Raw genomic sequence first — 17052 nt, forward strand, 5'->3', positions numbered from 1 at the left:
CCTCTTCTCAGGGCCCATGGTGACAATCAATCTTTATTACTTGAAGGACCATATTCAGAGATACTTGCAACAATGTTGAAGGTGTAAATACTTGACTACTCTAACCCACTGGGAGCCACCAATTCTCTGGAGAGATACAATTCCCTCTGTTTGAGAACATCAGTCCTCCCCAGGATGTGGGTATACCTTCACTCTCATTGTGTGGGTCTCCACCCAATGATATAACCCACTATGACAAAATGAGCACTCACACACTCCCTAGAAGCTTGCCCTGTGTCAGATGCCTCCTCCCTTAAAAGTCTTAAACAGGTAACCTTCCTTATTATATTTTCTAAAGAATTTTCTCTACATTATAATTTCAACCACATGCCTGACAATCTCCTATGTTCAAATGTCCCCCTACCCTCCCCCAATTTCTTTGGCCATCTGACCCATCCTACCATCCCTAACTCCCTAAAGCCCACACAGCCCCACCCAAAGTTATCCCTATGCCCCATTTTATCCTTTCCCGGTACTAATACTTACCTTCAGCTTATCATAGATTTCACCCAAGTAGCTGTCAGCTCACAACCTTCCTCTACCGTCCAACTACCTTAAAGTTTATCATCCAGTCTCTAGCTCTCTGAGACAGCTTGGTTTATTTATTTCATATCAGAGAGGTCACATAGTATTTGTCCTTCAGTGCCTGGGTTGCTTCACTCAACATAAGGTTCTCAAGATTCATCCATGTTATCACATGTGTTTGTACTCTATTTGTTCTTACAGCTGAGTAGTATTCCATTGTATGTATATACCACATTTTATTTATCCATTCATCTGTTGATGGGCATTTGGGTTAATTCCAACTTTTGGCAATAGTGAATAGTGCCGCTATGAACACTGGTGTGCATACATCGGTTTGTTTTCTTGTTTTCAGTTCTACCGGGTATATACCCAGCAGTGGAATTGCTGGGTCATATGGCAAATCTATAGCTAGTTTTTTGAGAAACTGCCAAACTGTCCTCCAGAATGGCTGGATCCCTCTGCATTCCCACTAGCAGTGGGTGAGTGTTCCCATTCCTCCACATCCTCTCCAACAATTGTAGTCTTCCGATTTTTTGATAGCTGCCATTCTTATGGGAGTAAGATGGTATCTCATTGTTGTTTTGATTTGCATTTTGCTAATAGCTAGGGATTTTGAGCATTTTTTCATGTTTTTTTTTAGCCATTTGTATATCATCTTTGGAGAAGTGTCTGTTCAAATCTTTTTCCCATTTTTAAAATGGGCGGTTTGTCTTTTTATTTTCAAGGTATAGGCGTTCTTTATATATGCAAGATATAAGTCTCCTATCAGATAAATGATTACCAAATATTTTCTCCCATTGTGTGGGCTCTCTTTTCACTTTCCTGACAAACTCCTTTGAGGTGCAGAAGGCTTTAATTTTGAGGAAGTCCCATTTATCTGTTTGTTCTTTGATGCTTGTACTTTTGGTGTGAAGTTCATGAAGGCATTTCCTGTTACAAAGTCCTTAGATGCTTCCCTACATTGTTTTCCAAGGTCTTTATGGTCTTAGCTCTTATATTTAGGTCTTTGATCCATCTTGAGTTGATTTTTGTGTAAGGTGAGAGTTGGTAATCCTCTTTCCTTCTTTTGCATATGGATATCTAGTTCTCCAGGTACCATTTGTTGAAGAGGCCATTCTCTCCCAGTTGGGAGGGTCTGGTGGCCTTGTCAAATACCATATGGCTGTATATATGAGTATCTATATCAGAACTCTCAATTTGGCTTCATTGGTGTGTCTATCCTTGTGCCAATACCATGCCATTTTCACTACTGTAGCTTTGTTGTATGTTTTGAAGTCAGGTAGTGTGATTCCTCCAATTTCATTTTTCTTTTTCAATATGTCTTTGGCTATTCGAGGCCTCTTTCCTTCCCAAATAAATTCCACAGTTAGTTTTTCTAGTTCCTTAAAGAATGCTGTGTTGATTTTTATTGGGATTGCATTGAATGTGTAGAGCAGTTTTGGTAGGATAGACATCTTAATAATATTTAGTATTCCTATCCATGAACAGGGAATATGCTTCCATTTATTTAGGTCTTCTTTGATTTCCTTGAACAGTGTAGTGTAGTTTTCTGTGTATAAGTCTTTTATATCTTCTAATTTATTCTTAGGTATTTGATTTTTTAATTTACTATTGTAAGTGGTATTTGTTTCTTGATTTCCTTCTCACATTGCTCATTACTGGTGTACAAAAATGCTACTGATTTTTGTGCATTGATCTTGTAACCTGTGACTTTTCTGAACTCATTTATAAGTTCTAGAAGTTTTGTTGTAGACTTCTCAGGGTTTTCTATGTATAGGATCATATCATTGGCAAATAGTGAAATTCTGACTACTTCCTTTCCAATTTGGATGCATTTTATGTCAGTATTTGAGCAAGTACTTCTAAGACTATGTTAAATAGAAGGGGTGATAGTGGGCATGCTTGTCTTGTTCCTGACCTTGAGAGGGAAAGATTTTAGGATTTCACCAGTGTAAATGATGTTGGCTGTGGGTTTTTCATTTATACTCTTTACCATGTTCAGAAAGTTTCCTTCTATTCCTATCTTTTGCAGTGTTTTTATCAAGAAAGTGTGCTGTATTTTGTCAAATGCTTTTTCTGTATCTATAGATATGATCATGTGATTTTTTTCCCTTCAATCTGTTTATATGGTGTATTACATTAATTGATTTTCTTATGTTGAAACATCCTTGCATACCAGGAATGAATCCCACTTGGTCATGGTGTATAATTTAATGTTTTTTTGAATATGATTAGAAAGTATTTTGTTGAGAATTTTCATGTCTAGTTTCATTAGAAAGATTAGTCTATAATTTTCCTTTTTTATGGTGTCTTTGTTTGGCTTTGGTACTAGAGTAATGTTGGCATCATAGAATGAGTTAGACAATGTTCCTTCTCTTTCAGTATTTTTTGAAGAGTTTAAGCTAGATTGGTGATAGTTCTTTCCTGAATGTTTGGTAGAATTCACCTGTGTAGCCATCTGGTCCAGGGTTCTTCATAGTTGGGAGGTTTTTAATAGCTGATTCTATCTCTTTACTTGTGATTGGTTTGTTGAGATAGTCAATTTCTTCTTTTGTTTATGTAGGCTGCTTATGTGTTTATAGGAACTGACCCATTTCCTCTAAATTGTCCTTCTTTTTGGCATATAGTTTTTCAAAGTATCCTCTTATGATAGTCTTTATTTCCACGGGGTCAGTCATGATATCTCCTTTCTCCTTTCTTATTTTGTGTATTTGCATCTTCTCTCTTTTTTTCTTAGTCTAGCTAAGGGTTTGTCAATTTTATTGATCTTCTCAAAGAACCAGCTCTTCGTTTTCTTTATTTTTTCAAGTGCTTTCTTATTTTCTATTTCATTTAGTTCTGCTCTGATCTTTGTTCTTTCTTTCTTTCTTCTTCCTTTGGGTTTAGTTTGTTGCTTTTTTTTACTAATCCCCCAAGTATGCATTTAGTTCTTCAATTTTAGCTCTTCTTTTTTTGATGTATGAATTTCTGGCTATAAATTTCCCTTTTATATGCTTTTGCTGCATCCCATAAGTTTTGGTATGTTGTGTTATCATTTTCATTAGTTTCAAGGTAGTTATTAATTTCTTTTGAGATTTCTTCCTTGACCCACTGTTTTTCTAAGAGTGTGTTGTTTAACTTCCATATCTTGTTGCCAAATCTGGGTCTTTGGCCCTTGCAGATTTCCAGCTTCATTCCACTGTGGCCAGAGAAATTATTTTGTATGATTTCTATCTTTCTGAGTTCACTGAGACTTTTTCTGTGGCCTAGCATGTGGTCTATCTTGGAGAATGATCCATGTGCAGTTGAGAAGAATGTATATCCTGCTGTATTTGGTGTAATGTTCTGTATATGCCTATTAGATCCAGCTCCTCTAATATATTGTTCAAAGTCTTTGTTTCTTTCTTGATTCTCTTTTGAGATATTCTTTCCAAAGTTGATAGTGGTGTATTAAAGTCCCCCACTATAATTGTAGAGACATCTATTCCTTCACTTAGTTTTTGCAGTGTTTGCCACATGTATTTGGAGGTGCCCTTGTTAGGAGCATAAATGTTTATGATTGTTCATTCTTCTTGAAAGATTATTCCTTTCACTAATATGTAGTGTCCATCTTTGTCTGTCACAATTGTTTTTCATTTAAAATCTATTTTGTCTGATATTAATATAGCTACTCCTGCCTTTTTTTGGTTATTGTTTGCCTGTAAGATTGTTTTTCAGCCATTCACTTTCAACCTCCTTGAATCCCTGGATCTAAGATGTGTTTCATGTAGACAGTATATAGATGGGTCATATTTTCTTATCCAATCTTCCAGTCTGGGGGAAACGGACTTGGCCCAGTGGTTAGGGTGCCCAGCTACCACATGGGAGGTCCATGGTTCAAACCCCAGGCCTCCTTGACCCATGTGGAGCTGGCCCATGCACAGTGCTGATACGTGCAAGGAGTGCTGTGCCACGCAGGGGTGTCCCCTGCTTAGGGGAGCCCCACGCACAAGGAGTGCACCCCATAAAGAGAGCCTCCCAGTGCGAAAGAAAGTGCAGCCTGCCTAAGAATGGCACTACCCACATGGAGACCTGACACAACAAGATGACACAGCAAAAAGAGACACAGATTCTTGTGCCGCTGACAACAGAAGTAGACAAAGAAACAAGATGCAGCAAATAGACACAGAGAACAGACAACTGGGGTGGGGGGGGAGAGAAATAAATAAATAAATCTTTAAAAAAAATCTTCCAGTCTGAGTCTCTTGATAGGTGAGCTTAATTCATTGACATTCAGTGTTATTACTTTCAAGGAATTACTTACATTAAGCATATTTTCTTTGGATTTGTGTTTGTCATATGTTGATTTTTCCCCCTGTTTTTGTCTTTTTAGTTGCTCTTACACTCTCCTCCCACACTGTCTCTCATTTTTTTCTTTCTTCCTGCAGAACACTCATTAGTATTTCCTGAAGGGCTGGATTCTTAGTTTCCTAAGGGCATATCCTCTTAGTTTCTGTTTATCTGTGAATAATTTGAGCTCTCCATAATTTTGAATGCTAACTTTGCTGGATAGAGTATTCTTGGTTGGAAACTTTTTTCTTTTAGTACCTTGACACTGTCAAACCACTGCCTTCTTGCCTCCATGGTTTCAGATGAGAAATCAGCACTTAACCTTATGGAGCTTCCTTTGTATGTGATGGTTCTCTTTTCTCTTGCTTTTAGTATTTTTTTTTTTTTGTCTTGAGCATTGGATAATTTGACAAGTATATGTCTTGGGGTAGGCCTGTTGGGATTTATGCTGTTTGAGGTGTGTTGTGCTTCCTGGACACGTACATCCATCTCCCTCAATAGGTTTGGAAAGTTTTCAGGCGTTTTTCCCTCCAACACCCCTTTTGTCCCCTTTCCCTTCTCTTCTCCTTCTGGGATGCCTATAATGCATATGCTTGTGCATTTTGCATTGTCATTCAGGTCCCTAAGTCCCTGCTGGATTTTTTCTATCTTTTTATTGATCAGTTCTACTATTTGTTTGATTTCAGATGTACTGCCTTCCACATCACTAATTCTTTCCTGTCTCTTCAAGTCTGCTGATATTTGCTGAGAGTGTATTAATTTCTTGAATTGTGCTGTTCACCATCATATCTGTTATCTTTTTGTGTATGATTGCAATTTCTTCTGTATTCTCTGCAAGTGTTTTCTTCGTATTCTTAATCTCTTTCTTCACTTCATCAAATTGATCCCTAATATATGTTTTGAGAACTTTAATTACTTGTTTGATGTTCTGCTCCTCTTCCTGACTTTTAGTTTGTTCATTGGATTTGGCCATGTTTTCCTGATTATTGGCTTGGTTTGTAGTTTTTTGTTGCTGTCTGGTCATCATTTTATCTTGACAGGTTTCATCAGTTGCTTAGCTTCTTTGTCTAGTTTGGGGTTTAATTAGTCATTGTTTTTGCATGCCTGTTATGTCTCCTCTTTGTCACTTTCTTCTTCTATTTCCTTGTTGTTGGCTAAGTTCACTTGAAGGAAAACATTAGGCCAGAGAAAGCAAAAGAAGTAAAGAAAATGAATAATAGTACTATTGATAGTAAATATTAATAGAGGAACCATGTGAGATATCGGAGAATGATATTAGACTCATATAAGCTATGTAGAATTATAACAGTAAAAAAAGTAGACTATGTATAATGAGACAGTAAACTGAATATGGGGAGGAATATAGTGTGAATTAAAAGGCCATTGTGTTCAGGAGAGAGGGAAAGAGAAAAGAGAGGACAATAATATAGTGAATATTCCCCAGGATGAGAGTTTAATATTTTGTTAAAAAAAAAATATATATAGTGAATATAAGGCAGAAAACAGAACAAAGGTATTAGAAATAAGTCAGAAATCTTGGGGGCCAAACAAAGAGAGGTGTAATGTAAGAGAAACAATAAATGATGGAGGATAGAAAAATGTAGAGGAAAGGGGATAGTGTTGGTGGCCAAAATCAATACACACAGAAAAGAGTAAATGGAGGATGAGGAAATACAGCAAATGTGAAGTGCTCCCTGCAGCAGCTAATACTGAAAAAAAAAAAAAAAAAAAGGGACAAAAGGGGGACAGCAAGCAAGAAAAACAGAAAAAAAAAAAGAAAGAAAGAAAGAAAAAAGGGCCTTGGGGGTATAAAGAGGAAGGAAAAGAAGACAAACCAACAAAATACCAGACAGTTTCAAGCAAGGAATTCTCTTCACATTTAAATAAAATGCTTAGGAATCTGACATTCCCCCTTTCTCCCTTCCTCACTTTCCTCTCTCTCAGGGCAGCAGGAAAGCTGCCTGAGAGGGCTGGTAGGAGATTCAAGTGGGTCCTTGTTGGATCATCTCAGCATACAAAACAATGACTCTTAATTTCCAGAGAGAAAGCACCCACACCTCACCAGGAACTCCAATTATGCTATTGGAAGCTTGGAAAGCACCAAATACAGTCCTCTCCCTTAGGTGTGCTACCAGAGGGCTAGTTGATTTTCTGACTCCACCTTCTCCCAGACCAAGCTTTCTATCCCAGGGTGTTTAGGTAAATTGGGCTTTCTCAGCAGATTTGTCACTCCTTTCTTCCCAGGTTCTCCCCAAGCCAGTTGGTATGCTCCTCCAAGTGCAAAAAAAAAAAAAAAAAAAGAGGGAGGATCAGAAAATTGAACCTGCACTTCTTTGGCCCCTCTGCACTTCCACCAAATCCCTCCCACTCACAGAGTCAGTCCAAAACTGGAGCGCTGGATTCAGGAAAGGGACGTAGGGGATATTGCAGACTCAGGGTATGTAAGCCTGTGGAATGGGGGCTATGGGGGCTTAGGGGACACAGATCTGGGGACCACACATCTGGGGATTATGGGTCTTGGGAGCACCACCACACAACCAACAGTTTTCAGGGAGCACTGTGGCCACCAGCCTTGGGGGAGAGGGTCCCACCTCCCTACAGTTTCCGACCTCTGTACTAGTAACCCACAATTCTACCTTTAGCAAGCACTACTTCTGTCACAGTCTCTCCAAATCGATGTCCATACACCTCCTGCCTTGCAAGCCCCCGAAACAGCCCACACCAGCAAGATTCCAACCCTACTCAGCTGCATCTTTGTAGGAGAGATTGTGAGATGCACTCACTCAGACGCCATCTTGCCCCGCCTCTCCCTAAGAGATTTCAATTGGTAGGAAACAAATTCAATTAGTAGGAAAATGAAATAGTATTGATAGGCTTAAAGATTAAAAATAGAATTCATAATAATTTAGAAAAACTAAAAGTAAAAAATAAATTGGGGTATTAAAAAATGAAAAATATCATAAAACTTTGTTTTTGACTTTGCCTTTCATCACAGGAACAGGTATTGTCCTGCATGTACAGTGGCAAGGCAGTCTCTTTCCTTCCTTCCTCAGTGTCTGCATCCCCTTTCTTTTTTTTAATTTTTAATTTTGTCTTCAAAAAAGTTTTAGATCACAGTAAAGTCACATATGCAGTATAGGGGACTCCCATATACCCAACATCAAACCCTTTTTCCCCTTCCCCAACAGTGATATTTTTACATGTGGATGTTATATTTGCTATAGCTGATGTACAGATATTGAAACATAGCTAGTAACCATGGTTCCATTATGGCTTACATTATGGTTTATATTTTAGTCTGTATACTTTTCTAAATTTTTTGTTACATTATGGTTTACATTTTAGATCATATGCTTTTATAAATTTTTGGTGAAATTTAGCATGCCTTATATCCATCATTGCACAATCTTATGGCACACTTCCATTGCCTCCTAGTTGCCTCCCCTTCCACCTATTCTATTCCTCTCTCCCACTCCCCTCAGGGCCCACAGTGACAACCAAGCTTCACTGCTTCATGGACTAGATTCATAGATACTTACAACAATGTTGAGGGCCTGAAACTCTAGTCCGTCCTCCCCCATTGGGAGTCACCCATGCTCTCAAGAGACACACTCTCCTCTGTTTGAGAATATTAGGCCTTCTCAGGATGGGGGTACAACACTTTGCCACATATGATATGCATCTCTACCCACTTATATAAATGCTCACACACTCCCTAGAAGCCTGCCCAAGGTATATCCTGTGCCAGATGCCCCCCGTCAAACACCTTAAACAAATAACCCTTCCTTATCATATTTTCTAATGAGTTTTCTCAACATTATAGTTTCCACCACATACCTGACAATCTGCCATATTCACCCACTGCCCCCAAACCCTCCTCACAATTCTATGGACCATCTGACCCATCCTCCCAATCGTAGCCCCCCTCCTCAAGCTTGCAAAGCCCAACCAAAGGTATCCCTATGCCCCCACCTTCACTGCACAACGATTTATCTCCACTGTATGATAGGTTTCACCCATGTGGGCATCAGCTCACAACCTTCCTCTCCCCACTTATTTCCTGTAAGCCTATCGTCCAGTCTCTAGCTCTCTGAGACAGACTGATTTGCTTAATTCATATCAGAGAGGTCAAGTAGTATTTGTCCTTCAATGCCTGGCTTGCTTCACTTAACATAAGGTCAAGATTTATCCATGTTATGCCATGTGTTAGTACTATATTCTTTCTTACAGCTGAGTAGTATTCCATTGTATGTATATACCACATTTTGTTATCCATTCATCTGTTGATGGGCATTTAGGTTGATTCCAACTTTTGGCGATAGTGAATAACGTTACTGTGAACATTGGTGGTGTATATCAGTTCATGTCCTTATTTTCAGTTCTTCTGGTTATATACCCAGCAGTGGAATTGCTGGGTCATATGGCAAATCTACAGCTAGTTTTTTGAGGAACTGCCAAACTGTCCTCCAGAATGCCTGGATCCTCCTGCATTCCCACCTGCAGTGGATGAGGGTTCCCATTCCTCTGCAACTTCTCCAACACTTGTAGTCCTCTGTTTTTTTCATAGCTGCTAGTCTAATGGGAGTAAGATGGTATCTCATTGTAGTTTTGATTTGCATTTACCTAATAGTGATGTTGAGCATCTTTTCATGTGTTTTTAGCCATTTGTATTTCTCCTTTGGAGAAGTGTCTGTTCAAATCTCTTGCCCATTTTTTGAATGGGCTTTTTATTTTTGAGATATAGGATTTCTATGTATATGTTGGATATTAGGCTCTTATCAGATATATGGTTACCAAATATTTTCTCCCATTGTGTAGGCTCTCTTTTCACTTTCTTGATATACTCCTTTGAGGAGCAAAAGGGTTTAATTTTGAGGAAGTCCCATTTACCTATTTTTTCTTTCACTGCTCATGCTTTGGGTGTGAAGTTCATGAAGCCATTTCCTATTATAAGGTCCCCTAGATGCTTCCCTACCTTGTCTTCCAAGGTCTTTATGGTCTTGGCTCTAATATTTAGATCTTTGATCCATCTTGAGTTGATTTTTGTGTAAGGTGTGAGATGGTAATCCTCTCATTCTTTTGCATATGGATATCCAGTTCTCCAAGCACCATTTGTTGAAGAGGCCATTCTCTCCAAGGTGAGTGGGCTTCGTGGCCTTGTCAAATATCAGATGATTGCATATGTGAGGATCTATATTCGAATCTCAATTTGGTTCCATTGGTCAGGGTGTCTATCCTTGTGCCAATACCATGCCGTTTTGAGCACTATAGCTTTGTTGTATGTTTTAAAGTCAGGTAATGTGATTTCACTGATTTCATTTTTCCTTTTCAATATGTCTTTAGGTATTCAGATCTCTTTACCTTCCAAATAAATTTCATAGTTTTTTCAATTCAGTAAAAAATGCTTTGTTGGATTTTATTAGGATTGTATTAAATCTGTGGACCAGTTTCAGTAGGATAGACATCTTAACAATATTTAATCTTCCTATCCATGAACAGGGAATATTCTTCCATTTATTTAAGTCTTCTTTGATTTCCTTGAACAGTGTTGTGTAGTTTTCTGTGTATAAGTCTTTTACATCTTTAGTTAAATTTATCCCTAGGTATTTGATTTTTTTAGTTACTAAATTATATTTTTTTCCTTGATTTCCTTCTTGGATTGCTCATTATTGGTGTACATAAGTGCTACTGATTTTTGTGCACTGATCTTATAATCAGCAACCTTACTAAGCTCATTTAAAAGTTCTGGAAACTCTGTTGTAGATTTCTCAGGGCTTTCTATGTATAGGATCATGTCATCTGCAAATAGTGAAATTTTGACTTCTTCCTTTCCAAGCTGGATGCCTTTTATATCTGTTTCTTGCCTCAGTGCTCGAGCAAGTCCTTCTAACACTATGTTAAATAGAAGCAGTGATTATGGGCATCCTTGTCTCTTTCCTGATCTTAGAGGGAAGGATTTTAGGATTTCACCATTATAAATGATGCTAGCTGTGGTTTTTTTCATATATACCCTTAATCATGTTCAGAAAGTTTCCTTCAATTCCTATCTTTTGCAGTGTTTTTATCGGGAAATGGTGCTGTATTTTGTCACAAGCTTTTTCTGCATCTATGGATATGATCATGGGATTTTTTTCTTTTAATCTGTTTATATGGTGTATTGATTTTCTTATGTTGAGCCATCCTTGCATACGTGGGATGAAACCCACTTGGTCATGGTGTATAATTCTTTTGTTGTGTTGTTGAATATGATTAGCAAGTATTTTGTTGAGAATTTGAGCATTTAGCTTCATGAGAGAGATATGTGTGTAATTTTCCTTTCTTGTGTTGTCTTTGTTTGGCTTTGGTGTTTGGATAATACTGGCATCACAGAATTAGTTATGCAGTGTTCCTTCTATTTTGATATTTTGGAAGAGTTAAGCAAGACTGGTGTAAGTTCTTTCCAGAATGTTTGGTAGAATTCACCTGTGAATCCATCTGACCTGGGACTCTTCTCAGTTGGAAGGTTTTTAAGACTGTTTCTATCTCTTTTATTTGTGATTGGTTCGTTGAGGTTGTCAATTTCTTCTTTTGTCAATGTAGGCTGTTCATGTATTTCTAGGAATTTGTCCATTTCCTGTATATTGTCCTTCTTGTTGGCATATAGTTTTTCAAAGTATCCTCTTATGATAGTCTTTATTTCTGTGGGGTCAATGGTGATATCTCCTTTCTTGTTTCTTATTTTGTGTATTTGCATCTTATCTTTTCTTCTTTGTTAGTCTAAGGGTTTGTCAATTTTATTGATCTTTTCAAAGAACCTGCTGTTTCATTTTTTCTAGTGCTTTCTTATTTTCTATTTCATTTAATTATGCTCTGATCTTTGTTATTTCTTTTTTCCTTATTCATTTGGGGTTAGTTTGTTGTTTTTTTTTTACTAATTCTTCCAAGTGTGCAGTTAGGTCTTCGATTTTAGCTTTTTCTTCTTTTTTGACATATGAATTTCTGGCTATGAATTTCCCTCTCCGTACAGCTTTTCTTGCATCCCATATATACTGATATGTTGTGTTGTCTTTTTCATTAGTTTCAATGTATTTACTGAATCCTTTTGAGATTTCCTCCTTGACCCATGGTTTGTCTAAGAGTGTGTTGTTTATCTTCCATATCTTGGTGCCTAATCTGGTTCTCTGGCCCTTGTAGATTTCCAGTTTCATTCCACTGTGGTCAGATAAATTATTTTGTATGATTTCAATCTTTCTGAATTCATTGGGACTTTCTCTGTGGCCTAGCATGTGGTCTATCTTGGAGAATGATCCACGTGCACTTGAGAAGGTTGTTTATCCTGATGTATTTGGGTATAGTGTTCTGTATATGTCTATTAGTTCCAGCTCCTCTAATATATTATTCAAAGTCTGTTTCTTTATTGATTTTCTGTTGAGATGTTCTAATGGGAATAATGGTGTATTAAATTCCCCCACTATAATTGTGAGGCATCTGTTCCTCTACTTAGTTTTTCCAGTGTTTGCCTCATATATTTGAGGCATCTGACTAGGTGCATAAATGTTTATGATTGTTCTTTCTTCTTGAAAGATTACCCCTTTCACTAATATGTAGTGTCCATCTTTGTTTCTCACAGTAGTTTAGTATTTAATGTCTATTTTGTCTGCTATTAGTATAGCTACTCCTGTTAATTTTTTGTTATTGTTTGCTTGTAAGATTGTTTTCCAGCTGCTCACTTTTGACTTCCTTGAATCCCTGGGTCTAAGGTGGGTTTCTTGTAGACAGCATATAGATGGGTCATATTTCCTTATCCATTCTGCCAATCTGTGTCTCTTGACAGATGAGTTTAATCCATTAACATTCAGTGTTATTGCTCTCAAGGAATTACTTACATTAGCCCTATTTTTGTTGGATTTGTGTATGTTGTATGCTGTTTTTATTTCTCTTTTTGGTTGTTCTTACACTCTCCTCCAACTCTGTCTCTCCTCTTCTATTTCTTTTCTCCTGCAGAACTTACTTTAGTATTTCTTGAAGGACAGGTTTCTTATTGGCATACTCTCTTAGTTTCTTATTATCTGTGAATATTTTGAACTCTCTGTCATTTTTGAATGCCAGCATTGCTGGAGAGTGTTTTCTTGGTTGCAAATTTTTTTCTTTTAGTACCTTGACTATGTCATATCATTGCCTTCTTTCCTCCATGGTTTAAGATGAAAAATCAGCACTTAATCTTATTGAGCTTCCCTTGTATGTGAATGTTCTCTTTTCTCTTGCTGCCATCAGTATTTTCTCTTTGTCTTGAGAACTGGATAATTTGACAAGTATATGTCTTGTGTAGGCCTGTTGGGATTTATACTCTTTGGGGTGTGCTCACTTCCTGGACATGTACATCCATCTCCCTCTAGAGGTTTGGGAAGTTTTCAGCCATTATTTCCTCCAACATGCTTTCTGTCCCTTTTCCCTTCTCTTCTCCTTCTGGGATGCCTATAATTTGTAAGTTTGCATGTTTTGTGTTGCCATTCAGGTCCCTAAGTCCCTGATGAATTTTTTCTATCTTTTTATCTATCAATTCTACAATCTGTTTGATTTCAGATGTACTGTCTCCCACATCACTAATTCTTTCCTCTGCTTCTTCAAATCTGCTGTTATTTGCTGAGAGTGTATTTTTGATTTTTTGAGTGCTGCCATTCATCACCATATCTGTTATCTTTTTGTGTATGTTTATAATTTCTTCAGTATGCTCTTCAAGTATTTTCTTAATATCCTTAATCTCTTCCTTTACTTCATTAATTTGGTCCATGATATTTAATTGGAGAGCTTTGATTAGTTGTTCAATGTTCTGCTCTTCTTCCTGGTTTTTAATTTGTTCATTGCACTGGGCTATGTCTTCCTGATTATTGGTTTGGTTTGTACTTTTTTGTGCTGTCTGGTCATCATTTTATCTTGGTGGGTTTGTTCAGTTGATTAGCCTCTCCCTCTAGTCTCAGGTTTTTTTAGGTGCTCTTTGTGTGTGTGTGTGTTAATTTTTCTCTTTGATGCTTTGTACTTCTTATTCTATTACCTTGTTGTTGTCTAAGTTACTCTGAAGGACAAAGATTAGGGCCAGGGAAAGCAAAAGAGGTAAGAAAAGGAAAGAGTAGTATTGGTAGTAAATGTTAGCAGAAGACCTGTGTAAGACCTAGGAGAATAAATGTTAAACTCGTGTAAGCAGTGTATAGTTATAGGAATAAGAAAGTGGAGTGCCTACAATGAAATGGGAAACTGAATATGGAGAAGAATATAATATTATTTAAAAGGCTAGTGTGATCAGGAGAGAGGGAAAGAGTAAAGAAAGGACAATAAGATAAAGCCGTAATAAAAGATAGAAAACAGAATAAAGTGTTAGATGTAAAAAGCCAGAAAAAATGGGAGCTAAAAACAAAGAGAGGATATGCAAGAGAAACAACAGAAGGTGGAAGATAGAGAGATGTAGGAAGGAAAAGGGATAGTGTTGGCAGCCAAAATCAGTACACACAGGAAAGAGGATGTTGAGGATGAGGAAGCACAGAAATGAAAGATAAGCTGGCAGCACCTAATTGAAAAAAGGAAAAAAGAAAGGAAAGAAAGAAAGAAAAAAGAAGGTAGGGAGAGAAAGAGAAAGGAAAGACAAGATAACAAGAAAAAACAACAGAAATCCTCAAGCACAGGGTCAAACAAACAAAGAAACAAAAAAACCAGACTTTCCTCTTGAGCTCTTATTTAGGGAAAATAAGAGACCCAAGGGAAGCTAATACAAGGATATTATCTATGTTTTCCCTGTCTCAAAAAAGTCCCGTTCTAGGGGCGAGATACTGACATGCCTCTAAAACCAATCTGTTAAAAATGTCGCCATCTTCACCTCCCCTGCCCCAATAATTAGGAAGTCCATTATTGGCAAGAAACTGTTGTTTACTTAGAGCAGAGACACCTCCAAAATAATTAAGGTAAGGCAGACTAAATCCAAAGGTGTCCCTTCCTACAGAAATGTGCCTCCGCTGAGAGAAACGCCAGTAGATGTTGCTGTAATCCGTGGGAATGCGGTCCACGTCACTGAACACAAAGCAGGTGTAATCGCTGTCCTCCCAGGCCTCCGGGAAGCCGGCGTTGGGGAGCTCCGCGCCACTGCACGTGGCGTCTCCGGCCTGGGTAACAACAGACGCCGTAGACCAGCTGCTGGCGCTGCAGAACCGGGTGCAGGTAACACGGCCAGTGCTTGAGGTGCTCCCGCCAGGTGCGGAAGGGAATGACAACGGCCGCCTTGTGAGGGGACACGCAGGTCCTGGGGGCAGAGCGGCCCGGCCTTCACCTCCGGGTTCTGCTTGGCCGCGCGCTCCACGCGCACGCGCGTGCTAAACTCAAGCAGCAGGGGGCCCTCGAGCAGCTGGGGCTCTGCGGGGCAAGTGGGCAGCGACAGCGCTGCGGGGCGACGGGGCCCAGGTCAGGTCGCTCGCGGGGCCGGGGCTGGAGTCTGCTTCGGGACTGGAGTCACGATCCAGGCGCGCTGTGGAGGACACTCCTAACAGCGGGGGCGCCCCTCAGAGCTGAAGCTTTCCGGAGGGCTGCCTGGGGGCGGCGCTGTCTGAACGCCCCTGCCTCAGCGTGGGAACTCCCCTCAGCTGGGGCAGGCGGCTCGGGCCTGGCGGGACAGGTAGTAGACGAGGGTGACGCCGAGGCGGAGCAGGCACACGGCCACCAGGAGGCCGGCAGCCCCGCGGCACGGGGGCGACGGGCACCCGGGAGCTGGCACTCAGGGACCGCTCCCGAGACCGCATCTTCCGGCGCTGAGAGGGGGGTGGGCTACGAGCACAGGCGGCCACCCAAAGCCTTCCATTCTTCAAGGCCAAGTGCACCACATACAACCCCCAGTTACAGGAACGATACTTTTCCTTTCACGGGGCACAGGGCCATGGACTCTTGGGGTCTGCTCCTGGAAAGTCTGCCTACTGCAGAGCAGGAAACTTCTTCTGTTGTCGCAGGAGGGAAGGCAGAACGTGTGGACATGGCTACAGGGAGATTGGTGGCGTTCAGCTGCTGTAACAAACAGCCCTGCAAAGACAGCGCTTTCAACAAAATACAGTGCTATCTCTTTGGTCTGGAAGAGTCCAGATTGTCAGGCCAGGACTGGAAGGGCAGTTCCAGAATCATCAAGGACCCAGATTTCTTCTACCTTTTTGCTCTACCCTCAACTCAGGGCAGCTTCCACGGACCAAGACGGCCTCACCAGCTCCCTCAGCCCCAGGAGGAAAGAGAGAGGAGGTGGAGCATAAGCCAGGCAAGAAGATGACGCGTCACTTCCTCCCGACTCCCCTTGGCCTGCACGTGGTCACGTGACCGTATGCAATGGCAAGGGAGGCTGGGAAATGTAGTCTTTAGCTAGAAGTCCGTGTGTCCAGCTAGGATTCTAGGGGCGAAAGAAGGGGAGAGTGCACCTTGGGGGTATTGGACACACCTGGCACAGCTTCTGAGGCCATGTGGGTTAGAGGGGTAAAGGAAAACTGGTAGAATCAGTGGCCTGGAGATCTTTATGAGGGAGGTGATAGTCCACGTGTGGGGAGTTTAAAGTCAGGGTTTCTGGAAGGAGCAGCTGGTAATGGCGAGGCTGGAGAAGGACTGTGGGAGTGAGCAGCTGAGGTGGAGCTGAGGGCAGGCCCACAGGAGGAAAGGAGCCCAAAGAGCTGTGAGGCCTGCGTTCCCGAGAGGCAGCTGCATGGGTGCTGGAATCACAGGGGTCGGGAGGGTGTGCTCCTCTGGAGACGAGAGATTGCTGGGAAGCGGCATTAGGAAGCAAAGTGGACACTGACATCACCTCCCACACTGCAAATGCAGGTCCTAGGAAAGAGCTGGGCTTCCCTTCTGGAAGTGGTGAGGAGCAGGTCAGGGAGGCTGAGGGTTTGAGGGTTGCTGTTGAGAGAGAGTGGGAGACTAGAGAGGGGTGGAAATGAGGTCATAGGAGGGAGGACAGAAAAGAAGCAGAGACTGAGGCCACAGATGAGAGACATATCCCTGGAAGTGTTCACATAGAAAGTTGGCCACATGCGGTGACAGGAGGCAAGCTGGAGTGAGGGAGAGGAAGGTACTGCCAGGTTTCTGGTGGGGTGACTGGTGGTGGGTGCTGGCTTTCCCCAAGAAGGAGAACACCTGCTTTGGAGGGTTGGGGTTGGGGGATATCAGGGTTCAGTTTTGGACATGGTG

General features: G+C 40.5%; 1 pseudogene; it reads right to left on the bottom strand.

The window, feature by feature from the left end:
- Nucleotides 1–14658: 14658 nt before the first annotated feature.
- LOC101412589 (beta-1,4-galactosyltransferase 1-like) lies at nt 14659–15632 on the bottom strand (annotated as a pseudogene).
- Nucleotides 15633–17052: the final 1420 nt, after the last annotated feature.

The sequence above is a fragment of the Dasypus novemcinctus genome, chromosome 26 (assembly GCF_030445035.2).
Source record: "Dasypus novemcinctus isolate mDasNov1 chromosome 26, mDasNov1.1.hap2, whole genome shotgun sequence".
Classification (NCBI taxonomy): domain Eukaryota; kingdom Metazoa; phylum Chordata; class Mammalia; order Cingulata; family Dasypodidae; genus Dasypus; species Dasypus novemcinctus.